Source organism: Sphaeramia orbicularis, chromosome 14 (assembly GCF_902148855.1).
Source record: "Sphaeramia orbicularis chromosome 14, fSphaOr1.1, whole genome shotgun sequence".
Lineage (NCBI taxonomy): Eukaryota > Metazoa > Chordata > Actinopteri > Kurtiformes > Apogonidae > Sphaeramia > Sphaeramia orbicularis.
The window spans coordinates 33,803,590-33,820,975 of NC_043970.1; the positions used below are offsets into that span (position 1 = coordinate 33,803,590).

Here is a 17,386-nt window from a genome sequence, read left to right on the forward strand (position 1 = left end):
AGATGACTTCATATAATGTGTGAAAAACTAATCCTATTGTTCTTTAGTACAGCATGTATTCCAAAAAAGTTGGGACAATGGAACATTTTGAAAATCTTATGAATCCACATTTTATTCATATATTAATATAGAAAAAACTATATGGAAGTAAATCTGTCTCATCAGATTTGGAATTATAAAAGCCATTGAATTTCTAGCACTGAATTTTTTTGCACTGAAATTAAGTATCGGAATTTTTTTTTGCACTGAAATTAAGTATCGGAATTTTTTGTCTCTCAATTTAACTATGTTCATAAATTCAGAATAAAAAAAAATTCAAATGCAAAAAATTCAGAAGCAAAAATTTCAGATGCAAAAAATTTAGATGCAAAACATTCAGATGCAAAAAATTCAGATGCAAAAAATTCAGAAGCAAAAAATTCAAATGCAAAAAAATTCAGACGCAAAAAATTTAGATTTCACATCCGGGACACCACGGATAAGCAATCGATTCTATCTCAAGTCGAACCGTCAGCCAACCAACCAACCAACCAGTTACGTTAGGTTGGTCATGTGACACCAATGCAGGAAGACAGTCAGCGCGGATGTGTGATCTGAATTTTTTGCTTTTGAATTTTTTTGCTTCTGAATTTTTAGCATCTGAATTTTTTGCATCTGAATTTTTTGCCACTGAATTTTTTGCTTCTGAATTTTTAGCATCTGAACTTTTCGCCACTGATTTTTTTGCATCTGAATTTTTTTGCTTCAGAATTTTTGCATCTCAATTTTTTGCTTCTGAATTTTATGCATCTCAATTTTTGCATCTGATTTTTTGCATCTCAGTTTTCTTTTATTCTAAATTATGAACATAGTTGAATTCAGAGACAAAAAAATCAGATAATTTCAGTGCAAAAAAATTCAGTACTAGAAATTCAATGGCTTTTATAATTCAAAATCTGATGAGACAGATTTACTTCCATAAAAGTACAATTAAAAAAAATCTCTAAATTCCAAAATGTAACTTTTGTATGTCTTTTAATTTTATTTGCTAACATGTGACTGTAGGAGCCTGGTATGAACACATCCATGGCTATGTATAAAGCTATAACAAAATTATAATTTTCGACTGGGTTTGGCATTTTGAAGTATTTTAGATTCAGCCAAATCCCTCCTAAGGTATTTCACATGTCTGCTTCTCACATGGGTGCTGCTAGTCTCTAGTGGTGTAGTGGTAAGGTTATACTCTATGAAAATGGCAATTTTAGACTTAAGGTTTTCATGCATGTTCATAAAATCTTTGAGATAATGGATAAGTCAGCCCAGAGTTGCATTAGGTTATTTCTGTGACTGTTTTAACATGGTTGTGTTACGACCCCAGGGTTTGGTGTGTGTTGTCTTTCAGTGTTGCTGCCAGTATCTGGTTGGGTGGAGCTGAATGACATCTGGATAATGGAGATGGATGTCCTCCTGGATGCATAAAATGCATTATTTGACTCCTTTAGAAACACATCTTGTCACGTTGGAGCGTTGATTTAATTGTACGGTTTTGTTTGACTTTCTGCAGCATGACTCCCTGACATTTTATTGGTAGATATCTTTTGGGTAATTTTGCTAAACTAATGACTTTCAATGAATAAATTCCTCTTTGTTAAGTCAGATCTTCATGTGTGATTCTTTGATTTGTTATGTTCAGAGAGCTGGGCCATAACCGTGGAAGTAAGGGTAAAAAGGCTATACCACGTGCTTCAGAAGTTTATTTTGGTATTAAAATGTTAAATATTCCCAGAAATATTTTGGGTTGTTACTTTTTTGGTTCATTTTTATTCATCCATTGGTGAGGTAAGTATATAAACAAACCATGACTATGCACTATTTGTTCATTTTGGACAGGTTTGGATATTTCTGAGGTGTTTGAGATCAGCAGTTCCCAAACTCTTTCAACTCAAGACCCAAAATATACATAGGTGTCAACTCAAACCCAACGAACTCATCACAAACTGATGTAACTGCTGTAATCTACATGTATTGGTAGATCTGAATTGGTGTGAAATGACAAAATGTGCTGGTTAGCTGATGTTTTCAGTGTATGATGAAGTGTTACTACACATATTAGTTTCTGTACATTTATACAATAGGTTGATAAATGTTCCAGTACAAAGAACCTGTGAAGTGAATGTATTGTAATGTACAGACAGTGTTTCGAAGTAGATCTGGTGGCTCTGACATAAATATTCCTTTTGAGTAGAACCCATCCTCAGAATTTCACATTTTGACCAACTATATCACAGGTGTCAAACATGCGGCCCGGGGGCCAAATCCGACTTGCCAAAGGGTCAAATCCGGCCCCGTAGGATGAATTTGTAAAATGTAAAGATTACACTGAATATTAACAGTCAATCCTTTTGCTTTAAGGGCCGTATAAAGCCCTACTTTAGTCTCAAGTGGGTCAGATCAGTAAAATACTACCATAAAAACCTAAAAATAATGACAATTCCAAATTTTTCCTTTGTTTAAGTGTAAAAAGTTAAATTACATGAAACTCTGTACATTTACAAACTAGCCTTTCACGAAAAATATGAAAACTAGAAATGTCCTAAGAGAAGTAAGTGCAATTTTACTAATATTCTGCCAGTTACTAAAACATTTTGTAAATTTGCAGATCCATCATGATCTGTAAGTTGTAATGCACTTTTACAAATAATAAGCAGTGGCAAAATATAATTAAAATTGCACTCATTTTTCTTAATAAATTTCAGTTTTTTCATGGTTGTTCATGTTTTTAAAAGGACAGTTTATAGATGTAAACATTTCTATAATGTAATTTTACTTTTTTCATTATAAAACACATTGAAATGTTTGGAGTTGGCATTATTTATACATTATTATGTTATTAATTTACTGGTCCGGCCCACTTCAGATCATATTGGAAGGATGTGGCCCCTGTACTGAAGTGAGTTTGACACCCCTGAACTATATCTTATATCATGGAAACTACATCCAACAAACTTTTTTTTTTTTTTTTCATTAGTGACTCCAATTTGGTAAAGTTCCACGACTCTTTTCAGGAGGTATTCTACTTGCAGATCAGTGTAGTCAGAGTAATGCTGTGACATCAGTTAACAGAGACAGACATTTTTAAAAAACACTTTTTTATTGTTGTCAATGTGTGTAATGTATAATCCTTTACAGAACACAAAACGTTTTGCTTTTAACAATTTTGCTACAAGTTCAACAGTTTTTCCTCCCACCTCCTTTTTCACTATTTACACTTTGAAAAGTTTTCAGAGACTTATCTAAATAAACTGGTCGGTGGTGATATGTCGTGTGGGAGACAGGGCAAATATGTGTTTGTGCATTTTTCCAAATTTGTAATTGTTGTATTTTAAGTACTAGAGGTCTTTTTTTGGCATTTTAGTTTGAGTTTTTTTCCCAATAATATCAAAAGGCGATAATGCTGTGGGCTTTTCCTCCCAACATGCACATGTCCTTCAAATGTACATCCCCTCACTCCTTCACCATCACTTTCACACTCCTCTCATCCTTTAAAAATCACTGTCAAGGTGTGAATAGATCCACACTTTTTCCACAGCGTTAATGCAGAAATGCATAATATAGAACCAACCAAAAGGCAGTTACACTGATGTGGGTGTAGAGTTTGTTTTGAACCCACCTTTAATCAAATTGCATCAGTCACAGTATGATTCTACATTTTGCACATTCATAATCTTACATAAAGCTCCTGTTGATGAGGGAGAGCAAGTCCTTGTCTATGCAAGGGAAACGTTTGTTAATAATAATCTGACATTCAGACCAGTTCTTCAGAGGGTGTGTTTATCTGCACATTAGGCTGTGCCATTGGTGTACTGGGAAAGCTTATTCTCCAGGTCACAGATTCTCTTCTCCTGAGACAAAACTGTGGCCTTCAGATTCTGAATCTCCTCCAGCAACCTCTCAAGCAGCTGAGGCTGAACGGGAGAGGGGAAAAGAGTGGATAGAGAGGGAGGAAAAAAAGAAGAAAAGGGAGGAAATGTCGTACAAGGAAGGGGAATAAATAAGATGAGGAAAAGGAGAAAACAGAAAAATAGGTCAAGGACAGTAAGCTACAGGAAACAGAAGTAAAGAGGGAGATGTAAAAAAGATGAGAGCAGCTACAAATAGAAAAGAGCTGAACAGAAAGGGGTTTAACAAAGACAGTGTAGCATTCAGATTAAAGGGTTCAAAGCTACAAAGTATGAATATGAAAGTGAGAAAGGTAAAAATACACACAACTTACCGGCAGACTATTGGTGTCGCAGGTGGACATGCTACGCCGGGTGGTGGGTCTGGACTCCAGGACGTTCTTCTTTGCCACTTTGAGCTCTCGGCTCTTCGGCGGCATGTAGCCCTCCTTCATGGAGATCAGAATCGGGTCTTCATCCCGGCCATCCAGCCACTCTTCGGGCTCCATGGCGGGCTCAGGCCCCGCTGTGTCTGGGTACAGGTCGTCCTGGAACAGGTCTGACTGTGTGAGGGGAAAAACACAGAAATTTCCGCAGTTACAGGTTTCTTTCAAATGGGTTGAACGGAAGAGAAAAGTTTCAAACAGTTATTGCCCTGAGGAATGTGTTGAAGGAACGTTTAGATGGGCGGTGGTTCTTACTTTTCGTGGCACTGTCATTGTGATGGGTTCACACTTCTTATCATGGAGCTTGAATAACCTAAGAAGAACAAACCCGTCAGTTGCTGGTATTTGGATAGTCCACCCAGCAGAGTTTAGAGTATATGACAATGGCTGGGACTCAACAAATCAGCTGTTTCAGGGTCAAAACACAGTAATGTCAGATCAGGGAGCGAACTTTAATTGATTGCCATTCCAACATTTATTTCAATATAAAGTAGCTCCTTGTTTTGGATAATCCCTTATGGTCCAACTAAAGCAAAAATTAATTTAAAAGTAAAAATGTGGGTCATTTAGCAACACTAATCTGTCTAATTGTCTCTAAAATGTCCCATCAGAGAGATTTTGAATACTGTGTTTTGACCCTTCATGTTTTCTGAAGAACTGTCACGGGTCGACTGATAATGCATTTTTAAAAACCAATAGAATACCAATAGTTTGTGGCAGGAAAAAGTCAATGAATTATTAATTATGTAATACCAGTAGTGCAGCTGAAAAATCTTTAACTTGTTAGTATCTCTAACTTCAGCAGAAAATGGACAAATCAAATAGTAATAAATAAATCTGGATCCCTGAACATTAAAAACAAAGTATTTAACTTACAAATGTGTAATATATTCATATGTAGTTGTTATTCTCTTTGGAGTTGGGATAATAGTTTCCAAAACAATACAGACTGACTGGCAAATCACATGAACTGACTGATCAGTCTGTCTCTTCTATTCAGAGATAATCTGTTGAATATCTTTGTCTTTTTCACCCTTTCATGCATGATATATGAGAAAAATTTGACATTTTAGTCAGTTTTTATAAATCCTTTCTTCTTAACCCTAAAGACCCAGTGGTGCTTTTGTGTCAGTTCCCAAATGATTTTTTTTTTCTATATTTAACCTTTTTTAAGTGATTTATCACCATTTATTGTAATACTATCCTCTTTATTTTGATTTTTTTTTTCAGTAGAAATCATGTTTTTTCCTCTACTAGTGGCATTGTACCTGTAGCTAAAATGCCCTCCTGTGGTGCAACAGTGGCATTGCACCCAAACACCCTCTTGTGTCCCGTGTTGCAACAACGATCGGAGGGAGGGACATTGATGGGACGTACACGGGGTGGGGCCGAAACGTGCATTATATAGTAGGATTTAACTTACTGATTGTGTAGATGTTCATAAAAGCTCATAGTAATTCCAAAGGTTATCATATTAAAACAGAGAAAACTGAAGAAAAAAGTGACTTTTTAGCAAAATATATCATTAACTGAACGTCAGAACAAGTGTCCCCATCCACTATCATTTGTCAAACTCCATGGATTTCACCGGTGAATCAATGTTGTAGAGAATGACTGTGTTTAGCCTCTGAACGTCCAAATGAGTCATATTTGATGACCATGAAAAGATGACAAACTGCATTTTACACAATTATTTACATGTATCGACAGGATTAGTGTATCAACAGGTATTAACCCTTTCATGCATGAATTATGAGAACCTTCGTCAAGATTTTTTGTCTAGAGTGTTTTTATTCCTCCTTAGACATGAAAAAAACAACGTGATCGAGTTTTTTTTTTTTTTTGTCATGTAGTTACAAAAATGTCCATTCAGCTACACCATGCATTTAATTTTTGAAGCAAAGAAAGATATATTTAAAACCCCATAAGGTCAAAGCACAGTAATGTCCCGTCAGAGAGCGAACTTTAATTGATTGCCATTCCAACATTTCTGTCAGTATAAAGTGGCTCCTTGTTTTGGATAATCCGTTATGGTCCCACTAAAGCAAAATTAATCTAAAAGCAAAGATGTGGGTCATTTAGCAACACTAATCTGTCAAATTGTCTCTAAAATGTCCCATCAGAGAGATTTTGAATACCGTGTTTTGACCCAATAGCAGAAAGTGATATGAAAAGAATGAAATTAAAACATTGTTAACTGCTGCTAATGTGATGTTTTCTCACATTTTAACATATTCTAATACTAGTTATTACTCACTTCATGGAGGTAATATGCAAAAAAAACCTTTTTGTTTAAAAAAAAAAAAAAAAAAAAAAATGGTAATTGCAGTCTAACAACTAACAATTGATTTACACTCAAACATGTTACTGCAGATCAGGTTTATCAAGAACAGCAAAGTTATAGTAACGGTATGAATTGCAGTGTATGAGATGATGCATAAGTGGCTGATATGGAACTAAAACAACAAAACCCATGAAAATACAAGAGAACAGCTGTAGAATAACTGTCCACTGTAGTGACCGTGATGCATGAAAGGGTTAAACAGTTTACATCAGTAGATGGTTTAGGTCGTCAGTGGCTGTTTGGGTCTTTATGGGTTAAAATTACATATCAAATATTGAACAGCTGTTGGAGGACAGATATACTCTCTGAACTATCCAAATAGAATGTTTCCCAGTTTTTTTACATTTGTCTATGAAGTCCTCCTACTTGTATTAAGGATCGATAAACACATTGGAGTCAGTAGTGACAGAAGTCTGGTCCATGCTTTACCTGGCGATCTCACACTTGGTGACGTCCACACCTCTCTTTGGCATGAAGCCCATCCCTCTCTGTGGTTCCTTACTGCTGAAGGTGCTGAGGTAGTGGACGTACGGCGGCTCCTCCGTGATTTCAAAGTAACGAATACTGCTATCTCCCTAAAATACACACAAAAAGTCACGTAGAGCACCAAAACAACACGGGACCGTGTTATTATTAAAGGTTGGAAACACTGGATGCACACACTTTTGTTTGAAAAGAAATGGAGACAGGAAACCAAACATAAATAACATGTTGCAGTGATGTGGTACCTTTCCACAGAGGTAGACCATGTTTGCATCTGCATCATAATATGGTAACAACACTCCATTACTTGTGTCGAGCTCCAACAGTGCAATAGGCTCCTCAAAATTTGTCTGTGGACAATGGAGATAATGACATTTTTAAAAAGTTGACACAAATATGTACAGTATTTGTGTCCTGTTTGCTATGAGAACCTGTTAGAGTAAGTCTCGTACCGGGTCCCAGAGCCCCAGTTCTCTCTGACTCATTCTAGTGAATCCTGTGGTGAAGATGTTTCCGTCTCTGGTGAAGATGGCTCTCATCGGTCGGATCCCCTCATGAGGAGCCAGACGTTCCTGTTGGTCAGCAGAAAGACGTCACATCACAAAAACAGCTCAAGGTTAGATGTTCGGGGATCTCATCTCAGAGAACGGTCGACCTGAAGTAACCTGTGTCTTAATATGCAAGTATTATTTTAACATGTTGCTGTGGATTTTATAACTTGTTTAATATTCAAAGTAAATCTGGAAGAGTGTGACACACATCATTATGTTTTTCATATTAATTTTAATCTGTAAATTAATAAATAACTCTAGCTGTAAAATATTATACATGCAGTGAAGTTAAAAGTATACAGTAGCATAAAATCTAGTATTCTTTATCTTATTTAATTGTATTTCTTGAGCTGGAGGACATATGAACTTCAGCCTAATCTCTATTAGGGATTGATAATGTTAATATGTACATGTTATCTGTTGAAAATAGTGTGCAAGTTTACATCAAAATTTCAAAGAAAGCATTACACTTCACTTCTGCTTTTACATCAAGTATCCATCTTCTAGTAATGATTATGTTGGATCTATACTATAATCATATTTTTATTACCCCGCCCCCCCAAAGGGAGGCAAGGGGTATTGTTTTGGTTCGATCTGTTTGTTTGTTAACACTCTAGCAGCAGAACTGTTGGTTGAATTAATACCAAATTCGGTTTATAGATTGCCAGTGACCAAGAATAGATGTGGTTACATTTTGGGAAAAGTAAGTCTAAGTTAAAATTTTTCATGAATTTTTAAAATCATTTTTTACCCATTTACTTATAATGGGTGAAATTTCAAATGTCTATAAAACATAAGTTTTGTTTCAATTTACTTCAAATGTGGCACATATAAAAAGGCAATTAATATGTTGACATCAGCACACGCATAGATATGATGACATCAGCTGGATTAATGCCAAAATAAGATACAATACATGCAAGGGGCGGGGTTTGTTGTGCCCAGCACCACTTGTTTTATTTATTACAGCTGATTTTCATTCTTATACTTTTTCCCATTTAAGTAAGTACTTTGACTGAAGTACTATCCAAATTATAAATTTACAGTACGAATATGAGATTTCTTGCAGCTTCATACCTCTATTCCTATTCTATTTGTGTTTGTTAAATTGTACTGAATTTGGATGTTTATGACAAAGTGAAGGATTAAATGTTTTTTTCGGGTTGAGTTCTTCAAGTCAATATTATTTATCTTGAAAGTCTGTAAAATTCTCTTGTATTCAGTAGAAAAAGTTGAAAACAGGCTTAAGTAAAATAAATAAGTGCTACAGTAAAATCTACCAAACACATTAATTAATACTAGAAAAGCACTCGGAGAGCGCAGACCTCCGCCAAGGTTGATCAGTGGCCCCCCCCGTGGGCTCCCCCACGCCAAGGAGGTTATGTTTTTGCCAGGGTTTGTTTGTTTGTTTGCTGTCCGTTAGTGTGCAACATAACTCAAAAGTTATAGACAGATTTTGATGAAATTTTCAGGGTTTGTTGGAAATGGGATAAGGAAGAAATGATTAAATTTTGGTGGTGATCGGGGGTGGGGAAGCCCATGGGGGGGCTACTGATCAGCCCCCCACCCCCGATCACCACCAAAATTTAATCATTTCTTCCTTATCCCATTTCCAACAAACCCTGAAAATTTCATCAAAATCTGTCCATAACTTTTTGAGTTATGTTGCACACTAATGGACAGACAAACAAACAAACAAACCCTGGCAAAAACATAACCTCCTTGGCGGAGGTAATGAATCCCTAAGCATCATAAGAAGATGCTGGACCTTAACTTACTTTTACTCACCACATTAATGTATTAGGGTCTATCATGATACACTGTATATCATATAGTATGAACTGTGTCTGTTTTTTACCCACTCACCGCCACTACCTCCCTCTTTCTGGGGTCACAGACACGCAGACGTCGGTCCTTACAGGTGGTGCAAACAAGCTGCCGTTTCGGTTCCAGCTGATGCTATAGATGAGGTCTGGGTGGTCGTCCATGGAGATGAGGGGCTCACCTGTCCCCACGTTCCAGATGATGACTAGATTATCACTGCCTGGGGGGGGGGTCAGGGAGGGAAAACAAACATGGCTCAATCTAGATTTTCCATCAGCATTCATTTATCAACACACATATCCCTGTTACATAACATGTAAAAGAAAGGTCTCATGGAATTAAACATTACAGTGTCTTCTTGTGTGGGGGTTTTACCCGCAGTGAGGAGTATGTTGCGTGCAGTCGGGTGCCAGCTGACGATCCCGACCCGTTTGGAGTGACCCTCCAGGACTACAATAGGCTCTGAGATGGGGCGGGTCAGTGAATTATCCGGGATCTGCCAAACCTGGAAACATAACCCGCCAAAAAATATAAGTAAAACCAAGATATTATGCTACAATGAATGAATTTAGTGTAATTGTACAATGGTCCTGTAAGGTTATTTTCAGTCTGAGACACTGTCAGTGGTTTGGGATGGACCAACTACATAATACAGTTTGCTGTTAAGTTTCACCTTTTAATTTCTACAAACATCTACTCAGTGGTGTAGTGGTCCTGGAGATGAGGGTATACTCTCAATTGTTGCCTTTTTTATTTTATTTTTTTATTTTAAAAGGAGTCCAGAAAAACGCCCTGTTTTAGAAACAGTGACATATAAGCCTACTCTATTTAATTTACCCAAAAATCCATCAGTAGTATTTGTTCACTATTATAAAATGATCATGACTTGATCAGGAACAGTTTGTAGGTATTACTGGTCACACAAGCAGCTGCATGAATGTAAATGTATTCAACATGAGGCAAACATAGGATAACGTTAGCCTTTCATAACGTTAGCCTACTCACATAGTTGAACTACTAGTAACAAAATCTCTTCTCTAACTCTGCAGTCATATGACCAGTAGTTAAAAACAGTGACTCATTTGGAAACCACCTTAAAACTTATCACAGAATTATGTATTCCATGAAAGTAGGTTCTCTCGATATGTGTCACTCATTTGAAAGACGTTTTCTCTGCCTTCTCCTTCACATTTCCAACTAGAAAACTAGACCTCTGCCAAATCAGATCAGTCCCCCTGATCACCACCAAAATTTAATCATTTGTTCCTTGTGCCAGTATCAACATTTCCTGAAAATTTCATCAAAATCCATCCATAACTTTTTGAGTTATCTTGCTAACAGACAGACAAACAAACCCTGATGAAAAGATAACAATCGCACATCCTTCAACGAGACGTGCAGTGACCTGTCAATCAACTGGGGTGGCACTTGCACCTGAGGTGTCCAATCAGGTTCCTGAGGTGGCCAGCACTAGTCTAGTTGGCAATATTTTCCTTGACACGACCCGCCCTACTCTACCTCTGATTGGCTCTACCTCTGATCACTCCTCAATCAGTGAAAGTGCCGAGTACTAGCCAATTAGAGGCAGAGTAGGGCGGGTCATGGCTTCACCATCCTAGGGGAAACCATGGGCAACTTGACTCATAGATATTACTGAATGGTGCACATGGGGGGATTTAGAAGTGGGTATACACAATGCTGACTGAAAAATAAGTAGGTATACGGCGTATACCTACTACACCACTATACTGGACTACACTATTGCATCTACTGCAAACATCTAAAATATAGCAAAGAAATGGTTAGATTGCTAAACATGCAATTTGATGAAGTGATAGAAATGTGTTCCTTTCTGTTCTGCTCTGCATAGGCCTTACTGAGTGCATCTGTACATCTACAAGCACATACTGTATGTTTCACTCTACTGCTAAACTCAACACACTGTCACAGATTTAATTTTAATCAGTTCATAATTTACTGGAGCAAAGACTGCAGTTCCAAACACACATCTCTGATGCGTTTTGCTGAGGTGACAACTGATCACCCAACATGACAGCGTCCACACCAGTCTGTTATTACAAAATGAACACAAACTCACTATAGAAACTTTTTATACCTCAACTCATTTATTCTCTATCCTCTCTGGGGTTTTGAGACACTGAAATTAAAAATACTGAGGTTAGGACACCAACGTCCCTCTGCATCACTGGACACTAAAAATCTGACTAATTATTTGGTGTTTGATTAATGTCAAATTTTTAAGTTTAAGTAATAACATATATTTTTTCCATCTAATACACAACATAATCAGCCTTAACAAGGCATCCTCAGTTAATTTCATTGTATATATGATACAAAATCTTCCATTTGTTGTTAAATTCTCATGAAACATTGTAGATGACATCCCCTCTGTGCCTCTCAGCCACTATAAAGTAGTGACAATAGGCTAGAATTCCACAAACTGAATATAACTTAACCATGTAATGAAAATGCATACTGTCAGGAGGTACGAGTTGACTTGAAAATGTGCTAAATGTGTCCAATGTCCTTTTTTTATAAGGAGAAAAAAAATAAAGATGACAAATCTGATCAATGATGTCTCATCAGCGTCACTATCACAGTCAGAAAGTGACTTTAGTGTTTTTAGTCACAGCACACAGAGGGTGATGAGCTGATTCACATAAACACACACTCACACTGCTCTGTCCCTGTTGCCCCCCCCCCCCCCCCCCCCCCCCCCCCCCCCCCCCCCCCCCCCCCCCCCCCCCCCCCCCCCCCCCCCCCCCCCCCCCCCCCCCCCCCCCCCCCCCCCCCCCCCCACCACACACACACACACACACACACACACACTCTAATGATCCCTTTCAGATGATACAATGATCCTTCTCTGTGAAATGAAGAGAATGACATCACGGTTATGGCCTTTCTGTAGCTCTGAGACTGGACAGCTGCAACCGTCGACTGTGCGGTGGACCGGCCACTGACTTAACGCACACAATCAAAGCACACACACACACACAGGCAAATATGCAGCCCTCCAACAGCATCCCAGCAGCTGTTGCCATTGGAGAAGCAGCATTTCAGTCATTCGATTATGCAAAGATTCCTGCAACATCGTTGTGAACAAGTGTGAGAAAATCTGTCCTCTGACACATGTTCAGCTAACAGACGTGTTACACAAACAAAAAAAAGATATGCTGACCTACCATACGTACCGTGCACTCATACAGTACAAAACAATGATGCAGTAAGGCTGTATTTGATCCCTAACTTTATCTCTCGGTCAACTTGTGAAAATGTTCAACTTGTGTCTCATCCATCCACTGAGACACACAATCACTACCAAGAGCAACAGGCTACCTTCTGCGTTGTTTTGGCAGTGACACACATTTTATTTCGCGAGCTTTTTTTTTTTTTCGATTTTTTTTTCCTGACATACATGAATAACCATTACAAATTTTTTTTAGATTCAATTAGTCTTAATGGCAAATAAATCATGTGTATGCAAACGTCCATTTGTGTCACTGTCAAAACATTTGGCCTTGACATAATACAATGACCTGGCATGGGGTTGAGGCTCTACTATCAGATACAACCAATGGAAAGGCTATAATTTAACTCCCTGTCATCTCTTGTAATCTCTTGTGACAAGAACTGAGGATGTGTGATTCAATTTCTGTTCACAATAAATGTTTTAAACATAGTAAAGACATGGAAATTAACTTTGACTATTTTATTCATTTCTACTTTCTATAGGTAAATAGTTAACTATTAGATAGTTTTAGTTTCAGGGTTAATTTGACATTAAGTTACCGTAATAGGTACAAATGGCAGGTGTAAAAACTCTAGCTGCAGCCCCACATTTTCAGTCAGCATTGGCTTCTTCCATGTATTTGAGGTCTTGTCTTGTTGTAGATAATGTTTGTATTTTTAAAAAACAAAACAAAACAAACAAACAAAACAACTCAACAGAGACTGACATAACTGACTGAACTGGTCCAGATATCACAGTGACCCTGCTGATTGAACTCAGTCATGAACTGCAGAGACCAGCAGAACAGCTAAAGTTGCTTTTATCTCAGTCCAGAATCCAAACAAGGTGTTCATACTTTATTCATTATGAACTGTTTTCTTTCCTTTATACTCCAAAAGTCATGGCTACAGAGCAATGACCTGCTCTCCAAGTGAATGAAGGCACTGAAAATTAAAATGGTGTCACGATACAGTTTGTAAAGTGACATGATCATAACAAAATTTTCATGTGAGTATGAGACGACTACAAGATTCACCATAGAATAATGTTTTATCTATTGTGGCATGCTGTTTTTTCATACTCTTGTTAATCTGTGTTATAGACTACATACCTATGCACCAGTCAGCCTAAGCTACATTCAGCTCTAATGAAAGGATGCTTGATGGATATCAAACTGAAAAGAAAAGTGCTATTAAATAGAAAATGTCCAAGGTCTGGGTAAGATGTATCTCTGCAATAAAATAACACCAAAATGCAGGATTTAAAGGAAATAACCAGAGGTCAGATCTCTGGCATACAAACAAAAAACAGAGGTTCTATAACTACCATTCATCTAACTCTTAACAACACAAGAACAGGTTGGACTCAAAATACCGTCAAATGGTCAAGGAAAAATAACAGGTTGAAAAAAGATAGATGAAGCAGTGCAGGTAGAAACACTGGCAGACGAATAAACAGACGACACAAACTCACACTGTGACTGTTATGAGTCACTGAAAAACAAAACTCCTCTACATCTATTTTAAACTTTTACCAACTCTATGTTTTTTGTTTTTGTTCCTTTTCACAAACACTTTTTCCACTGTCATTACCATCGCAGTGCAGTCCTCTGAGCAGCTGGCCAGGATGTTGTCGTCATGGGGACACCAGTCGATGTCAAGGACAGGTCCGGAGTGGCCGATCACCAGCGGGTAATTTATCCACACGACTGTCTGCAAACACAGATGCAGAGACACAATCTGTTATCTCAGCTATATTGTCCACTGTTTCTCATGACAAGTGTTCGTATGCGTATCTGGAGGTCTCTTGTGCACCTGTAAGCACTTCAGTGACTTGCATGTAGGATCTGCATGCTACACTTCAAGTTTGTTTTATGTAATGACTGTCTCAAAGTATTGCCTAACTTTGTCAGATGTCCTTTCGAACATCAATCCACCAGCCTCTGTGTGTTTGTTGTGCTAATAAGATCCTATAACTATCCATATTATATTTACATATACCCATGAAGATGGGGATGTTTTTTACACTGTATATGTGATCAGTTGCCTTGTACAGGCACCAGTATAAACAGACTGGGAACAGGCCTGCGACTAAATGTCTGGACTCAATATATTACTTCTAATGAGTCCTGAATTATGTCTTTGCATTACATTTAATATATGGCTCACTTGGTACAAGTTAGATATTTCAATATAAGATAAAAGCTGTAAAACAAATCTTAAAATGAAAACATTACAAATGCAAAGAAAAGAGAGGAAGAAAACAAGTAAATGTTCACTGGGAAAACAATGAAATAAGATCAAACAAGTGGTGCCAGGCACAACAAACCCCGCCCCATGCACATGTTGAAGCTTATTTTGGCAGCGATCCACTCTTTCATCCATCTTCAATATTTACTAAATGTAAAAATTATATAGTGCCAAGTTTGAAGTAAACAAAACTGATGTTTTATAGACATTTGAAATTTTGCCCATTATAAGTAAATGGGAAAAGAAAAAGATTTAAAAATTGAACAAAAAATTTCAAAAAGAAGCTACCACTTAGACATTCTGCAGAGTGATGCATAAAATTAATCTCTATAGCTCTGCAACACTTTAAGTACATAGAGTTAAAACTGACTTTTTATAGCGATTTGAAATTTTGCCCAATAAGTAAATGGGGTAAAAAGATTTTAAAAATTCATAAAAAACTTGAACTTTGACCTACTTTTCCCATAATGTAATCACATATATTCTGGGTCACTGGCAATCTATAAACCCAATCTGGTATGAATTCAACCAATAGTTTTGCTGCTAGAGTAAGAAAAACACAAACAAACCGAACCAAAAACCCTTTGCCTTCCCTTCAGGGGGCGGGGTGATAAAATGTTAGTCCATGGATGATTTGAAGAAGGATGAGGGGCAAGTATCAAAATGCATCCTCACGTTAACAAAAACCGTGGCTGAAGTGAGACATGTGAAGATCTATATATGCTTTTCAAGACGGAAGATAACTGGTACTTGTAGAAGTTCTGGTTAAAGTGTCCTCAGTATTCAGACACATTCAGGTCAACATAATTCTGTGTAGGAGCTCATATACTTGAACATAGACTGTTGGTTTCATCATCTCAGCTCTCCTCCATTCTTGTAAATGATCAAAGCACTTCAGAAACATCCTCCCATAAGTCTTCATGTTCATGTTTCTATAGTGCATTTGATCATTTACAAGGACTGATGTACTTTGGATGATTATCATCAGTCTACAGTCACGCACACCAGCTACACAAACTTATCATTTTGGACTGGGTTTTGCATCTGATCTATAGAGGTTTGGATGTTTTATAAGGCTTTACTGAGGTGTGTAATATTTTTTGAAGACTCCAGGTGGTCACTGATGGCCCCTGGTGGTGGTGTAGACTGAATATATCAGCTGTGTCAATAAGTAGTTCATCACCAAAAGGGGGTACAGACTTTTTCAAAATGGTTTGCAAAGTGCGTAATTTAAAAAAAAATGGCTTTTTTGTTGCTTTAATTATGAGATCAGATGTTGGACTCTTATTTTGACAGATGTGTCACTATGGCAAAGCAAACATTTGACTGACAGATATTTATATGCTGAATATGGTGCAAACATCACCCTGAGTGTGTTAAATAAATACACACTGACAGTAAAAAGGGACTGAATCCAGAGTGTGAAACCTGTCAAAATAAAACATCAAAACTGAAATGTCACTGAGAACCAAAGAATACACTGTTTTCACTCAACGTGTGTAAAGTGCAGCTGGTTTTGTAAATCCAACTATTGTCATTTGAGAATTTTTTCCAACATTTACATATTATCTAAACATGTTTTCAACGACGTAACCATAAAGACCCAGTGCTACTTTTATGGCTGTTCCAAAGCATTTTTGTGTGATTTATCACCATTTATTATGATCCTCTCTGTATTTTGCGTTTTTTCAGTGAACATCAAGTATTTTCTATATTTAACACTGATCACGTAGATGTTCATATAAACTCAGATTAAAGTTGACGGTTTATCCATCACAAAAACACTGAAAACTTAAGAAAATGAACTTTTTCAGCAAAAAGATATCATTAACTACGGTGGCCGACAAGGGCCAAACACATCCAATGGCCCAAAGCGCCTCAGTTGAGAAAACAGCAGCAAGTACAGAAACGATGTAAATTCACAAACTCAAACTCAAGTTTAAACAAGGCACAAAACAAGGAAGGTGGTACAAATGAAAAAATGCACTGCAAGAAACAAAAACAAATACATAATCACCAAATACTCTGCAAATAAAGAACAATCCAAAGCACAAATTGATTCAACCAAGAAAACATCTGCAAACAAAAAATGCTGCAGAACCAGTCACTACAGCAGAAGTGTTCCAAACCTGCAGCCAGCCAGTGTTTACAGACAACAGACTAGTGTCAAATAGAATCAAATAAAAGTCACATTACCGCACTACGCCATAACTTCCATTTGTTCCCACTGTAGTTTGAAACACTGTCAGTCAGCTGTTCTCCGTCTCTCTCTCTCCATCTGTGTGTCGCTGCATGAGCTGTTCTGCTGACAGCGCCCCC

The 17,386-nt window shown here is 37.4% G+C and overlaps 1 pseudogene; it reads right to left on the reverse strand.

The window, feature by feature from the left end:
• Window positions 1-3,203: 3,203 nt before the first annotated feature.
• LOC115432595 (coronin-6-like) overlaps window positions 3,204-17,386 on the reverse strand; it is a 16,336-nt pseudogene continuing 2,153 nt past the window's right edge.